The sequence below is a fragment of the Schistocerca nitens genome, chromosome 9 (genome assembly GCF_023898315.1).
Source record: "Schistocerca nitens isolate TAMUIC-IGC-003100 chromosome 9, iqSchNite1.1, whole genome shotgun sequence".
NCBI classification, from domain to species: domain Eukaryota; kingdom Metazoa; phylum Arthropoda; class Insecta; order Orthoptera; family Acrididae; genus Schistocerca; species Schistocerca nitens.
In genome coordinates this window covers 280,550,821-280,556,820 of record NC_064622.1, presented here as the reverse complement: position 1 = coordinate 280,556,820, position 6,000 = coordinate 280,550,821, and the positions used below count along the sequence as shown (strand labels likewise).

At 38.5% G+C, this 6,000-nt stretch overlaps 1 protein-coding gene across 5 annotated transcripts in view; it reads right to left on the bottom strand.

The window, feature by feature from the left end:
- Nucleotides 1-2,241: 2,241 nt before the first annotated feature.
- LOC126203568 (non-structural maintenance of chromosomes element 1 homolog) overlaps nt 2,242-6,000 on the bottom strand; it is a 45,421-nt gene continuing 41,662 nt past the window's right edge. For 3 of the 5 annotated variants that reach the window (XR_007540302.1, XR_007540301.1, XM_049937893.1), the window contains one exon: nt 4,045-4,881. The gene's annotated coding sequence lies outside the window, so the exon portion shown is untranslated. Of the gene's footprint in view, nt 2,526-4,044; nt 4,882-6,000 lie in introns of those variants that run through there. The other 2 variants (XR_007540303.1, XM_049937894.1) reach the window with 2 other exon arrangements.

Sequence of the window (6,000 nt, the reverse complement as noted above, 5' to 3'; positions counted from 1 at the left end):
GGAAATCCGACGGTGCGAGATCGGGGCTGTAGGGTGCATGAGGAAGAACAGTCCACTGAAGTTTTGTGAGCTCCTCTCGGGTGCGAAGACTTGTGTGAAGTCTTGCGTTGTCATGAAGAAGGAGAAGTTCGTTCAGATTTTTGTGCCTATGAACACGCTGAAGTCGTTTCTTCAATTTCTGAAGAGTAGCACAATACACTTCAGAGTTGATCGTTTGACCATGGGGAAGGACATCGAACAGAATAACCCCTTCAGCGTCCCAGAAGACTGTAACCATGACTTTACCGGCTGAGGGCATGGCTTTAAACTTTTTCTTGGTAGGGGAGTGGGTGTGGCGCCACTCCATTGATTGCCGTTTTGTTTCAGGTTCGAAGTGATGAACCCATGTTTCATCACCTGTAACAATCTTTGACAAGAAATTGTCACCCTCAGCCACATGACGAGCAAGCAATTCCGCACAGATGGATCTCCTTTGCTCTTTATGGTGTTCGGTTAGACAACGAGGGACCCAGCGGGAACAAACCTTTGAATATCCCAACTGGTGAACAATTGTGACAGCACTACCAACAGAGATGTGAAGTTGAGCACTGTTTGATGGTGATCCGTCGATCATCTCAAACGAGTGTGTTCGCACGCTCCGCCATTGCAGGAGTCACAGCTGTGCACGGCCAGCCCGCACGCGGGAGATCAGACAGTCTTGCTTGACCTTGCGGCAATGATGACACACGCTTTGCCCAACGACTCACCGTGCTTTTGTCCACTGCCAGATCACCGTAGACATTCTGCAAGCGCCTATGAATATCTGAGATGCCCTGGTTTTCCGCCAAAAGAAACGCGATCACTGCCCGTTGTTTGCAATGCACATCCGTTACAGACGCCATTTTAACAGCTCCGTACAGCGCTGCCACCTGTCGGAAGCCAATGAAACTATACGAGACGAAGCGGGAATGTTTTAAAATATTCCACAAGAAATTTCCGGTTTTTTTCAACCAAAATTGGCCGAGAAAAAAAATATGTTGCATTACTTATTGAACTGCCCTCGTACTAATCTAACAGCAGAAGTAAATGAAATACACATCTGATAAATTACCAGCTCAAATAAGCCAGCTTCATCTGGTCCACTAAGAACCACATATCAGAGTGCTGTGTTTTGCAACTGCGGTCAGTGTTTTAAACAGGTATTTGTTGGAGGTTGGTAGTTGGAGATGGGGGGAACAGGCAATGTAGTGAGGTTAAATGGAAGAGGAAGTGGGGAAAGCAGGCTGGGAGGTGGTGGTAGGGATGTCAAGAGTTTAAGAATTACAGAATGTATAACTGTTACGATTCTCATTGAAACACCGGTAGTGTAGAACAATAGGCACGTAAAATGCAAATAGCATAAATATTGAATTTATGAAATCGAGTGTGGGGGGAGTGGGCAATGGAAAGGGAGGGGGGAGAGTGGCAGGTGCTATGGGTTTAACAAGAGATAGTCTTATATTAAAACTGCAAGAAGTCAGTAATGCAAAAAACCTTGTTATGATACCAGAGTGGATGTAGTGTTGTTCTTAATACGTATGTTGTTGTATTCTGTTGTATATATCAAGTGGTGCGCTTTGTGTGTACACATGTAGTTCATTAAATGGTATGATTTGTAGGCATGTATACATATACATATAATTACTCATCAAACGACGCCACACATGCTAAGGTGACAACACAACTTATCAGGGGCAAATTACACAGTCTTTTTTTAAGGAAATATTATTTGACAGTTTAATACCCACAATATGAAACATAAAGAGCAGTGTGTAGCCTGTATGTTAACAAAACATCTCAGATCCTTTTTGCGTTGCAATTTCATTGAATACTGCTTTAATGTCACGGGTTGTGGTGGAAAAATTTTATAGTGTGGCATGTTTGTCAATGATCATTTTGAGTAAGTTAATTTCTGTGAATTTATGTAGCTGGGATAAAAGATAGCTGTTATGTGGCAACCACAACAATTTAATGAAAACTGCTATTAATATTTGGAAATAAATTAAAATGCAAACTTTCAAAGTTATTTCTGTAGCTCTGTGCTGCTTAATATTGGCAATATTCAAATAAAATGTTGTGGCTGTGCAAATGGCGCTGTATTGCACTTTCTGATACTCTGAAAAATAAGTTATTAGTTTCCTAACATGCAGGGGTGCTAAAGATACATAAAGGTTTCAAGAGTAAATAAATACGTATATTTTACCAAAATGCAACGTAAGTACACTTAACAATGTCTCTCACATCTATCCTCATCAAAAAACATGACCACCGCAGAAAGTAATTACATCAAATTATTTGGCTGTTTCACAGTCATTAACATTTTAAACATGGAACGAAGGATAATGTACATAATAAATCAATGTCATTCTTAAATACAATTAAGTTGAATGATAACCTTTTTTTTGTACATTTTTACATTCATTTTTCAAGAATCATGAAATCATTGCACTGTAATTCCGTATGAAAAAATGTTGTTCTCCACAGGACAACCAGTACAAGGCGTAAAACTGTAAAAGGAGAATAAAATAGTAGATTATAAAAGTGGAAATAAAGTAGCAAAAACTAAATTAGTATCTGTAGTTATTCTAAGTGTGATACTCTGAAAGTTCAATGTGATAAGTTCTTACTCAGAAAGTGTAAAAATAAAACTGTGTATTGTTTTCATTAAAATATTAAAAGTATAGGCCTAGAACAATGGACACATAAATAGTGAAAGATATAAAGGTCGTAAAATTACCAAAATGGGATTATGTTGAGTATCTAGAATTGCATTTAGTGTCATTAAACATTGTCAATTTTAAAAAGCATGGAAACCGATAAAAAAAAATATAAAACATTAAATTATAAAAGCGAAACAGCATGCAGCAACTAATGTTATAGGGGACAGGGTGTGACAGTTACGGTTACCTGCATTTCCTTCTGCTTGGTGACACTGTATGGCGCACACTGTTGCAGTATGTACGGAAGCCAGTCGGCACTTGTACATCCACCTACTGCTAGGGGGATGGTGTGTGAGCCGTTAATAAAATCATTCAACTGATTTAATGTGTTGCCAGGCTCTCGTAGATGGGGTGAAAAAATCTCAATTGCTTCCGACATTGTTAGAAGTTGATCCCTTAGGTTCATTGTGCAGCACTTTCAAGTGCGTATTGATAGTTCCAATGGCATGCTTCCATGTTAGAAGATGCTCAGCAAACGCTGTTTTATTACAATGAATTGAAGTGTGCTCTTTGATCCATATTTCAAACGTGCTGCCTGTTTGACCTGTGTAAGATTTTTGAGAGATTCCACATTTTAGTTTACATACACCTGCTGCTGTGAATTTTGAGGCTTTATCTATTCACATGCTACCTCAGGGTGAAGTGAATAATGTCATTAGTTTTAAACCCTATATGCAAATTGGTATTGCAAAATTCTCCAGCAGTAACATCTGAAACCTGTCCTTTATAATTCACAGCCATGTACACTACTTCCTTGTCTTCCTGTTCACCTGTTAGCGTGCTGCCCATTGATTTTATGCTGTTGTTGTCTGTTAATTTTATGAACCTCTCTGGTCATTTAGGTAATCCCATTTATACAGAAAAATTTCTTTCAATTTTGTTAGCATAACCTTTTCTGAAAACGGGATTAATGAAGTGGCTAGAGATCCTACAAAAAAGTTCCAGGCGTAACTAATGGGCAAAACTCGAAAATCAAATTTTCTGTTTTCTGATGGGCGAAAAGCGATGTATAATCATGAGCCCATGAATGCCAGATGCACATGTGCGGGTTAAAATGCTATACACTTTCATGAGCAGTATAGTTTGCGGACAAAGTCATACCACCTGTTTCCATCTTTTTATCCCTAGATATGGTGAATTTGTATATTAACATGCCTGTTTGCAAGCCATTAGAAATAATTAAGAACAACCGTGAATTAATGGAGCTTCGAGAGCTGATGTTTTCCTATTTTAGGTTTAAAGGTAATATATTCCACAAACCCGGGAGGGCCAGCCATGGGAAATTCCCTCATCGGCATTATGACTGAGATTTGCCTTAATCATTTAGAAAACTAATTTTTCACTAAGAACCCTGCAACAGCCAGTAAAGTTGTCTGCTATTACCGCTACGTTGATGATGCTATTTTGTAGGTTAAAGGAGATCAAAGCGATTTTAATGACATAGTGGAGAGAATGAGTGCCATTCACCCAAAAATTAGGTTTACAGAAAATAAAGAAGCCATCAACTATTTCGACATTACGGTTACAAGTAAGGTGGGTAAACACCGTTTTAGCGTGTATAGAAAACTGACCTGTGCAGACATTATCACTAAGTCCCAAGATGGCATATTTTCAATCCAAGATTAATAGGTTATTAAAACTGCCACTAAGCAAGCACGAGAGGAATAAGAAATCACTGTTATAAAGCATGTTGCAGAGAGCAACGGTTACACGGTCTCAACAGTAACTAAGTTATTACAGAAAATTAAAAAACAACAATAGCATGAGATCAATAGTAGCAAGCTCACAGGTGAACAGCAATACAAGAAAATAGCACATATGCCCTTGAGTTATAAAAGGACAGGTATCAGATTGTTGACTTCCATAACTCATTTGCCACTGTAAGAACCATCTAGTGGCAGTTTGAAAACTGGGCAGGCCAGACTGTCAGGTATAATCTGCTCCTTTTTGGGAAACATTGTAACTGTGTACTCGGAAGTGGACTTTCCAGATCATTTGTTCATGCAGGTAAGCTGGTCGGCTGCTGTAAGTGGCTAGCTGGTGACCCGGGGACTGCAGCGATCAGATGTATGTCTTGTCCAGCCAGCCAAGGGCTGCAGTTCATGGGCACATTGTCCAGTTGTTAGATATTGCTGAATAGCACCTGTAAAGTAATACAGAATTATTGTGAGTGGAAAAAAGGGGAAGACAGTGAGTCCTCTTGCACTACATGCTCAAAACAAATGTACTAACGCAGGACCAGAGGCCTGAAAGTGAATTGCGTACACAGATGTTATTGCTAGACAATTTTACAATACCAATTTGCATATGGGATTTAAAACTAATGACATTACTCTCTTCAGCCTGAGTATCATATGAATAGAAAAGCCTCAAAATTCATGGAAGAAGGTGTATATAAACTAAAGTGTAGAAACTGTCGAAACATTTACGTACGTAAAACAGGCAGGACGTGTGTGAAATATGCATCAAAGAGCACACTTCTGTTCACAGTAATACAACAGCGTTTGGTGAGCATCTTCTAACACCGAAGCATGCTGTTGGAACTACTGATATGCACTTGAAAGTGCAATGAACCTAAGGGACCACCTTCTAACAATGTTGGAAGCAATTGAGATTTTTACACACTATTTGCAAAAGCCTGGCAACACATTAAATCAGTCGAATGATTTTATTAACGGCTCACACACTGTCCCAGAAGCAGGCGGGTGTGCAAGTGCAGACTGACTTCCGTACGTAATGCAAAACTGGGCACCATACAATACTGCCAAGCAAATGCAGGTAACCATAACTGTCACACCCTGTCAGGGCTTAGTTGCTGTATGCAGTTTCACTTTTATAATTTATTGTTTTATATTTTTTACTGCTTTACACATTACATGCTTTTTAAAATTGGCAATATTTAATGACACTTCATGCAACTCTAGGTACTCAACATAATCCCACTTCTGTAATTTTACTTTTTCACTATTTATATGTCAATTGTTCTAGGCATATACTTTTAGTATTTTAGTGAAAAAGAATTATAGTTTTATTTTTATGCTTTCAGAGTAAGAACTTATGACCTTGTGCTTTCAAAGCATCACAGTTTGAAAATAGGTTCAGACATTAATTCAGTTTTCACTACTCAATTTCCACTTTTATAATCTACTATTTTATTCTCTTTGTACAGTTCTACATATCCCATCTAGTACCTTAACAGAAGGTTTTTTTTTTATATTATCGACTTTTTGCAGTTTCAGTATAAGACTCACTCTTATTAAAC